Here is a 10,643-nt window from a genome sequence, read left to right as displayed (position 1 = left end):
AGGTTTTCTTTGCAGCATGAGATGGTGCATTGTCATGCATGAAGATGATTTTGCTCCTGAAGGCACGTTTCTCCTTTTTATACCATGGAAGAAAGTTGTCAGTCAGAAACTTTATATACTTTGCAGAGGTCATTTTCACACCTTTAGGAACCTTAAAGGGCCCTACCAGCTGTTTCCCCATGATTCCGGCCCAAAACATGACTCCTCCACTCCTTGCTGACTTCGCAGCCTTGTTGGGACATGGTGGCCATCCACCAACCATCCACTACTCCATCCATCTGGACCATCCAGAGTTGCTCAACACTCATCAGTAAACAAGACTGTTGGAAAATTAGTCTTCATGTATGTCTGGGCCCACTGCAACCGTTTCTGCTTGTGAACACTGTTTAGGGGTTGCCGAATAGTAGGTTTATGCACCACAGCAAGCCTTTGAAGGATCCTACACCTTGAAGTTCGAGGGACTCCAGAGGCACCAGCAGCTTCAAATATCTGTTTGCTGGTTTGTAATGGCTTTTTAACAGCTGCTCTCTTAATCCGAAGAACTTGACTGGCAAAAACCTTCCTCATGCTGCCTTTATCAGCACGAACACGTCTGTGCTCAGATTCAGCCACAAATCTCTTGACAGTATGATGATCACACTTAAGTTTTCGGGAAATATCTATTGTTTTCATCCCTTGACCAAGGCATTGCACTATTTGATGCTTTTCAGCAACAGAGAGATCCTTTTTATTTCCCATATTGCTTGAAACCTGTGACCTGCTTAATAATGTGGAACATCATTTTTAAGTAGTTTTCCTTTAATTAGAATCACCTGGAAAACTAATTATCACATGTGTTTCAGGTTGATTTCAGTGATCCATTGAGCCCCGAGACACAATACCATCCACGAGTTTATTTGAAAAACAAAACAATTAAATCTTTACGACACTTAAATCCAATTTGCATAATAATTTGGAACACAGTGTAGGTCCATCTAGTTCAACCCATAGCCTAACCGAACATGCCCTAACGTGTTGATCCAGAGGAAGGCAACAAAAACCCTATGTGGCAAAGAGTAAGCTCCACATTGGGGAAAAAAATTCCTTAAGGTATTGGTACTTTTGTCAGTGTGGACAGGGGCCAAGTCCTGCTGGAGAATGACATTTCCATCTCCAAAAGGCTGGTCGGCAGAGATAAGCATGAATTGCTCTAAAAATTCCTTGTAGACGGCTGCACTGACTTTGGCCTTGATAAAACACAGTGGACCTACACCAGCAGATGACATGGCTCCCCAAACCATCTCTGATTGTGGAGACTTCACATTAGATCTCCAGCAGCTTGGCCTCTCCACTCTTCCTCCAGACTCCGGGACCTTGAAGCCCATTTCAGGAGGCCAACATTTCAGATTTTACAATCATTTTTCAAGCTGGTGCTATAAAGTATTCTAATTTACTGAGATAATGACTTTTGGGTTTTCATTGGCTGTGAGCCATAATCATCAACATGAACAGAAATAAAACACATGAAACAGATCACTCTGTGTGTAATGACTAATATACGAGTTTCATTTTTTGTATTGAACTGAAATAAATTAACTTTTTGAAGATATTCTAATTTTGTGAGATGCACCTGTACATACTTCTGGGTTCAGATTAGTGAGGCTAACATCCTCAGTGACGCACATCTCTCCTTCAGTATTTTACCAGTGACCTTCACATTCTCGTTATATATGTGGTAATAAGCTGAACTTGAACCATTGGGAATTACTTTGTGAATACGAGCAGATCACAGATAGAGGAAGGAATCTGTGGATTTTGGTAAGACTGTGACCAGTTTTTAAGGAACACATTTATCACGTTTAGCACCGCCATGGGTACGACGGTAGGGCCAAATTATACAAATCTCTTCGTAAAATAGAAATGATAAAAACCATCATTAAGTCTGCCAACACAAACACCTTTCTCAAATTCAATACCTGCCAAAGAGCACCAGTCATCAGGAACGCAATGGAACCTAAGAGGTTGAAATGGCTTTCTATTTCAAAAGAGAAAGTATGAATGGATGACGTCTGCCATATTAGTGATGCCCATACTATTAGATCAGAAGGGCTGCCCAGCACTATTTAGATACATTTAGATACATCCCATGAGGGCAGACACCCTAGTTTACAAGGCCAAAAAATACCAACGACGTCCCAATGTGCCCAGTGGAGACAAGTCCGTAGATGCTGCTGGCAGCTCCTGTGTAATCACAGACTAATGATATATTTATCAACGACATTAGGGACATCATTGGTCTGTGATTACACAGGAGCTGCCGGCCGCATCTCTGGACTTGTCTCCATAGAGCGGAGCACATCGGGGATGTAATTGGTTCGGTGATTACACAGGAGCTGCCGGCAGTATCTCCAGATTTGTCTCCATTGAGGACATCAGGTATGTCATTGGTCAGCGATCATACAGGAGCTGCCAGCCATGTTTCCGGACTTGTCTTCATCGAGCACATCAGGGACAAGTCCGGAAATGCTGCTGGCAGTTCCTGTGTGATCACTGACCAATGACGTCCTCGATGTGCTAGATGGAGACACTGCTGGCAGTTCCTGTGTAATCCCCAACCAATGACTACGATGATGGAGACAAGTCATGAGACACTGCCTGCAGTTCCTATATGATCACCAACCAATGATGTTCTCGGTGTATTCAAAAAAGACCAGTCCATAGATGCTGCCGGCAGCTCCTGTGTGATCACCTACCAATGACTACCATGATGGAGACAAGTCAGGAGATGCTGCCGGCAGCTCCAATGTGATCACCAACTAATGATGTCTCCAGTGTATTCAATGGAGACAAGTCCATAGACGCTGCCGGCAACTTCTGTGTGATCACCGACCAATGACTACGATGATGGAGACAAGTCACGAGACACTGCCTGCAGTTCCTATATGATCACCAACCAATGATGTTCTCGGTGTATTCAAAAAAGACCAGTCCATAGATGCTGCCGGCAGCTCCTGTGTAATCACCTACCAATGACTACCATGATGGAGACAAGTCACGAGACACTGCCTGCAGTTCCTATATGATCACCAACCAATGATGTTCTCGGTGTATTCAAAAAAGACCAGTCCATAGATGCTGCCGGCAGCTCCTGTGTGATCACCTACCAATGACTACCATGATGGAGACAAGTCACGAGACACTGCCTGCAGTTCCTATATGATCACCAACCAATGATGTTCTCGGTGTATTCAAAAAAGACCAGTCCATAGATGCTGCCGGCAGCTCCTGTGTGATCACCTACCAATGACTACCATGATGGAGACAAGTCAGGAGATGCTGCCGGCAGCTCCAATGTGATCACCAACTAATGATGTCTCCAGTGTATTCAATGGAGACAAGTCCATAGACGCTGCCGGCAACTTCTGTGTGATCACCGACCAATGACTACGATGATGGAGACAAGTCACGAGACACTGCCTGCAGTTCCTATATGATCACCAACCAATGATGTTCTCGGTGTATTCAAAAAAGACCAGTCCATAGATGCTGCCGGCAGCTCCTGTGTGATCACCTACCAATGACTACCATGATGGAGACAAGTCACGAGACACTGCCTGCAGTTCCTATATGATCACCAACCAATGATGTTCTCGGTGTATTCAAAAAAGACCAGTCCATAGATGCTGCCGGCAGCTCCTGTGTGATCACCTACCAATGACTACCATGATGGAGACAAGTCAGGAGATGCTGCCGGCAGCTCCAATGTGATCACCATCTAATGATGTCCCCAGTGTATTCAATGGAGACAAGTCCATAGACGCTGCCGGCAGCTTCTGTGTGATCACTGACCAATGACTACGATGATGGAGACAAGTCACGAGACACTGCCTGCAGTTCCTATATGATCATCAACCAATGATGTTCTCGGTGTATAAGACAAGTCCATAGACGCTGCCGGCATCTCCTGTGTGATCACCGACCAATGACTACCATGATGGAGACAAGTCAGGAGATGCTGCAGGCAGCTCCTATATGATCACCAACCAACGATGTCCCCGGTGTATTCAATGGAGACAAGTCCTGAGACACTGTCGGCAGCTCCTATATGATAACCAACCAATGACATCCCCAATGTGCTTGATGCAGACAAGTCCGGAAATGCTGCCAGCCGCTCCTGTGTGATCAGCGACCAATTACATCCCCGATGTCCTGAATGGAGACAAGTCCGGAGACGCAGCCGGAAACTCCTGTGTAATTATCAACCAATTACCACCTTGATGGAGACAAGTCCAGAGACGCTGCTGGCAGTTCCTATGTTATCACCGACCAATGATGTCCCTGGTGTATTGAATGGAGACAAGTCTAGAGAAGCTGCAGCCACGGGAGCAGTTGTCGCTCATGCAGGCGACTTACAGCAGTGACTGGGGTTATGGTGTTGGGAAACAGCTCCAGGGACACTTTAGAGAAATGGTCGAGCCACTGCTTTCAGCACCAAATCAGTGTAACCCCGAGCTGTTAGTGCACCAGAAATGAAGACGAGGGGTCCGGCTATCAGACATTATACCTCCCACACACACCATAATCCAGGTACTAGGACCGGTGTGACATTCATTGACCTCACCCCGCAGCTCTTTAACCCCTCTCTGACCTTAGACGTACTATCCCGTCGAGGTGACCTGGGCCTATCTGACCCTCGACGGGATAGTACGTCATAGCGATCGGCCGCGCTCTCAGGGGGTTATCGGCCGGGTGTCAGCTGACTATCGCAGCTGACATCCGGCACTATGTGCCAGGAGCGGTCACGGACCGCCCCCGGCACATTAACTCCCGGCAGACTGCGATCAAACATGATCGCAGTGTTCCGGCAGTATAGGGAAGCATCGCGCAGGGAGGGGGCTCCCTGCGGGCTTCCCTGAGACCCCCGGAGCAACATGATGTGATCGCGTTGCTTCGAGCGTCTCTTACCTCCTATCCCTGCAGGCGCCGGATCCAAAATGGCCGCGGGGCTGCATCCGGGTCCTGCAGGGACTACTTCCGGGTCCAGAGCAAGCGCTGGTAAGCCTGCAGCGCTGTAAGTCAGATCGCTGATCTGACAGAGTGCTGTGCAAACTGTCAGATCAGCGATCTGTGATGTCCCCCCCTGGGACAAAGTAAAAGAAAAAAAAATTCTACATGTGTAAAAAAAATAAATAATTCCTAAATAAAGAAAAAATATATATATTATTGCCATAAATACATTTCTTTATCTAAATAAAAAAAAACCAAAACAATAAAAGTACACATATTTAGTATCGACGCGTCCGTAACGACCGAACCTATAACACTGTCCCACTAGTTAACCCCTTCGGTGAACACCGTAAGAAAAAAAAAACGAGGCAAAAAAACAACGCTTTATTATTAAAAGTGGAATAACACGCGATCAAAAAGATGGATATAAATAACCATGGTACCGCTGCAAACGTCAACTCGTCCCGCAAAAAACAAGACCTCACATGACTCTGTGGACCAAAATATGGAAAAATTATAGGTCTCAAAATGTGGAGACGCAAAAACTTTTTTGCTATAAAAAGCGTCTTTCAGTGTGTGACAGCTGCCAATCATAAAAATCCGCTATAAAAAACGCTATAAAAGTAAATCAAACCCCCCCTTCATCATCCCCTTAGTTAGGGAAAAATAATAAAATTAAAAAAATGTATTTATTTCCATTTTCCCATTAGGGTTAGGGCTAGGGTTAGGGTTGGGGCTAGGGTTAGGGTTGGGGCTATAGGGTTAGGGTTGGGGCTATAGGGTTAGGGTTGGGGCTAGGGTTGGAGCTAAAGTTAGGGTCAGGGTTGGGGCAAAAGTTAGGGTTAAGGTTGGGGCTAAAGTTAGGGTTAAGGTTGGGGCTAAAGTTAGGGTTAGGGTTTGGATTACATTTATGGTTGGGATTAGGGTTGGGATTAGAGTTATGGGTGTGTCAGGGTTAGGGGTGTGGTTAGGGTTACCGTTGGGATTAGGGTTAGGGGCGTGTTTGGATTAGGGTTTCAGTTATAATTGGGGGGTTTCCACTGTTTCGGCACATCAGGGGCTCTCCAAACGTGACATGGCGTACGATCTCAATTCCAGCCAATTCTGCGTTGAAAAAGTAAAACAGTGCTCCTTCCCTTCCGAGCTCTCCCGTGCGCCCAAACAGGGGTTTACCCCAACATATGGGGTATCAGCATACTCGGGACAAATTGGACAACAACTTTTGGGGTCCAAGTTCTCTTGTTATCCTTGGGAAAATAAAAATTTGGGGGGCTAAAAATCATTTTGTGGGAAAAAAAGGATTTTTTATTTTCACAGCTCTGCGTTGTAAACTGTAGTGAAACACTTGGTGGTTCAAAGTTCTCACAACACATCTAGATAAGATCCTTGGGGGGTCTAGTTTCCAATATGGGGTCACTTGTGGGGGGTTTGTACTGTTTGGGTACATCAGGGCCTCTCCAAACACATGGTGTCCCATCTCAATTCCAGTCAATTTTGCATTGAAAAGTCTAACGGCGCTCTTTCCGAGCTCTGCCATGTGCCCAAACAGTCGTTTACCCCCACATATGGGGTATCAGCGTACTCAGGACAAATTGCACAACAACTTTTGTGGTCCAACTTCTTCTCTTACCCTTGGGAAAATAAATTGGAGGCGAAAAGATCATTTTTGTGGAAAAATATGATTTTTTATTTTTACGGCTCTGCATTATAAACTTCTGTGAAGCACTTGGGGTTCAAAGTGCTCACCACACATCTAGATGAGTTCCGTAAGGGATCTACTTTCCAAAATGGTGTCATTTGTGGGGAGTTTCATTGTTTAGGCACATCAGGGGCTCTCCAAACGCAACATGGCGTCCCCATCTCAATTGCAGTCAATTTTGCATCGAAAAGTCAAACGGCGCTCCTTCGCTTCCGAGCTCTGTCATGCGCCCAAACAGTGGTTTACCCCTACATATGGGGTATCGTCGTACTCAGGACAAATTGTACAACAACTTTTGGGGTCCATTTTCTCCTGTTACCCTTGGTAAAATAACACAAATTGGAGCTGAAATAAATTTTGTGTGAAAAAAAGTTAAATGTTCATTTTTATTTAAACATTCCAAAAATTCCTGTGAAACACCTGAAAGGTTAATAAATTTCTTGAATGTGGTTTTGAGCACCTTGAGGGGTGCAGTTTTTAGAACGGTGTCACACTTGGGTATTTTCTGTCATACAGACCCCTCAAAATGACTTCAAATGAGATGTGGTCCCTAAAAAAAAAATGGTGTTGTAAAAATGAGAAATTGCTGGTCAACTTTTAACCCTTATAACTCCCTAACAAAACAAAATTTTGGTTCCAAAATTGTGCTGATGTAAAGTAGACATGTGGGAAATGTTACTTATTAAGTATTTTGCGTGACATATCTCTGATTTAAGGGCATAAAAATTCAAAGTATGCAAGTTATATCGAATAAATGTTACCACTATCATGAAGTACAATATGTCACGAGAAAACAATGTCAGAATCATCAGGATCCGTTGAAGCTCCAGAGTTATAACCTCATAAAGGGACAGTGGTCAGAATTGCACAAATTGGCCCGGTCATTAACGTGCAAACCACCCTCGGGGGTAACGGGGTTAAAAGGCATTTATGGTGCAGCACAATACAGCAATGGAAGCCGTAATGGAGGTCTGTCTTGGATGCAATGATAGTCGGAGATTGGTCTGGAGCCCACATGGGCCACGCCATGAAGAGGCCACGTCACACCGGTCCTACTCCTAGGATTATGGTGTGTGTGTGTGGGGGGGGCATAATGTCCAATAGCCGGACCCCTCTAGTCTTCCTTCCAGATGCACTAACAGCTCGGCGTTGCAAGGGGCGATGTGCTGCCGAGAATGATGATCTTTAAGCAGCCTCACACCTAATCGCACCTGATGAATGTTTCGCCCGTTCGTTGGGGCAATTACCGGCCTCTTTAAATGTCTCGATAGTTCCAATGAACAATTTTCTCACAATTATTAGATCTTCTAAATCCTCCAGCTCCAAACACGTGATCCTAGACTATGTGGATCCGCAAGATCTCCACTATACAAAGGCGCCATCTAGTGGAGTCACTGGTCACGGCGGATGGCCAGGTGACTGCTCCGCTCCGGCTCTGGTGGTGCTGGTGTTCTACTTGATACTGTACATGAGCAATGAAAGCTGCAGGAGAAGAGGGGCCGCTGGTTAAAGAGGGGCCGCTGGTTAAAGAGGGGCCGCTGGTTAAAGAGGGGCTGCAGGAGAAGAGGGGCCGCTGGTTAAAGAGGGGCCGCTGGTTAAAGAGGGGCTGCAGGAGAAGAGGGGCCGCTGGTTATGGGAGGGTCCGCTGGTTACAGAGGGTGCGTCGATTACTGAAGGGCCGCAGGGATTCGTTTTGGTGCCCATCTTTTCTTCGGACCCCATAATAAGTATCGGCCCGTCTGCTTCCGTTTGTGTTACTGATGCACAGGACCGCACGCTCGGCGCAGCCGTCTGCCGCAGGATCCAGTCTACACAGCTTCTTGTTACTTTTTTTTTTTATTAAGTGTCAAATTGTTACATAAAAACTCAGGTTAAAAAATAATAAACAACAACAACAACAATGTAACAGTCACAACTGGGAATAAGCCTCCGACCCGCACCCCCGGGGCAAAGGCAGAAACAAGAAGGCACTGACCATCCACAAAGCCCCCCGGACCCCACTGTACAGGAGCAGGTCTGAGGTGGGGGGAAGAAACGAAAAGCAACAACTACCGCACCTTCTCCAGGCAGCACAGCCAGCAGCGATGCAAGGGTTAATCCTCCGTATATCACCGAGCAGAAGTATGGGACTGATTCCGAGTCACATCGGGTCACCAGTCACCCCCAGAGCTGCGGTCACTATTCTGCTGTTACATCAGGTCTTATCCTCCAGAGCAGCACTCACTATTCTGCTGTTACATCGCGTCTTATCCTCCAGTCACCTCCAGAGCAGCACTCACTATTCTGCTGTTACATCGCGTCTTATCCTCCAGTCACCTCCAGAGCAGCACTCACTATTCTGCTCTAACTGCATATGACTGTAGATCTGATGTAACAGCAGAATAGTGACTGCAGCTCTGGAGGTCCGTGGAGCATAGGGTTTGATGCAACCTGGGATTAATACATGGTTATGGATCCGGGTATATACCGACGGCCGGGTGTACACAGTGCACTGGATCCGGGTACATACCAACGGCCGGGTGTACACAGTGCACTGGATCCGGGTATATACCAACGGCTGGGTGTACACAGCGCACTGGATCCGGGTATAAACTAACGGCTGGGTGTACACAGCACACTGGATCCGGGTATATCCCAACGGCCGGGTGTACACAGCGCACTGGATCCGGGTATAAACTAACGGCCGGGTGTACACAGCGCACTGGATCCGGGTATATACCGACGGCCGGGTGTACACAGTGCACTGGATCCGGGTATATACCAACGGCTGGGTGTACACAGCGCACTGGATCCGGGTATATACCAACGGCTGGGTGTACACAGCGCACTGGATCCGGGTATATACCAACGGCTGGGTGGACACAGCGCACTGGATCCGGGTATAAACTAACGGCTGGGTGTACACAGCGCACTGGATCCGGGTATAAACTAACGGCTGGGTGTACACAGCGCACTGGATCCGGGTATATACCAACGGCCGGGAGTACACGGCGCACTGGATCCGGGTATATACCAACGGCTGGGTGTACACAGCGCACTGGATCCGGGTATAAACTAACGGCCGGGTGTACACAGCGCACTGGATCCGGGTATATACCGACGGCCGGGTGTACACAGTGCACTGGATCCGGGTATATACCAACGGCTGGGTGTACACAGCGCACTGGATCCGGGTATATACCAACGGCTGGGTGTACACAGCGCACTGGATCCGGGTATATACCAACGGCTGGGTGGACACAGCGCACTGGATCCGGGTATAAACTAACGGCTGGGTGTACACAGCGCACTGGATCCGGGTATAAACTAACGGCTGGGTGTACACAGCGCACTGGATCCGGGTATATACCAACGGCCGGGAGTACACGGCGCACTGGATCCGGGTATATACCAACGGCTGGGTGTACACAGCACACTGAATCCGGGTATATACCAACGGCTGGGTGTACACAGCGCACTGGATCCGGGTATAAACTAACGGCTGGGTGTACACAGCGCACTGGATCCGGGTATATACCAACGGCCGGGAGTACACGGCGCACTGGATTTGCTTTAATAGAAAACAACAAAAACAGAGAAAAATTAGAAAACTGACAAAAATCCAAAACGTGTTAGTAATTAGCAAACGTGAAGTGATGCGAGCGCCGGAGGGGCACCGATGAGAAATGTACATGAGGCGGCGGGACCCCCTGTGCGTACGGAGAAGTGAGTACATGTCATGTGACTGTCGGCCATCTTCACCAGGACCAGGGTGGACGGCGCGCTGCCATCAGGACCCCACCCCATCACCGCGCCTTGTGCAGGGACTAGAGTACAGGGGATCGGGGTCACCCATGAAGACTGTCGGCCATCTTCGCCAGGACCAGGGTGGACGGCGCGCTGCCATCAGGACCCCACCCCACACCATCACCGCGCCTTGTGCAGGGAGTAGAGTACAGGGGATCGGGGTCACCCATGA

This window comes from Ranitomeya variabilis, chromosome 5, assembly GCF_051348905.1.
Source record: "Ranitomeya variabilis isolate aRanVar5 chromosome 5, aRanVar5.hap1, whole genome shotgun sequence".
Lineage (NCBI taxonomy): Eukaryota > Metazoa > Chordata > Amphibia > Anura > Dendrobatidae > Ranitomeya > Ranitomeya variabilis.
The sequence above is the reverse complement of the archived record's forward strand: the minus strand, read 5'-3'. Positions refer to the sequence as shown.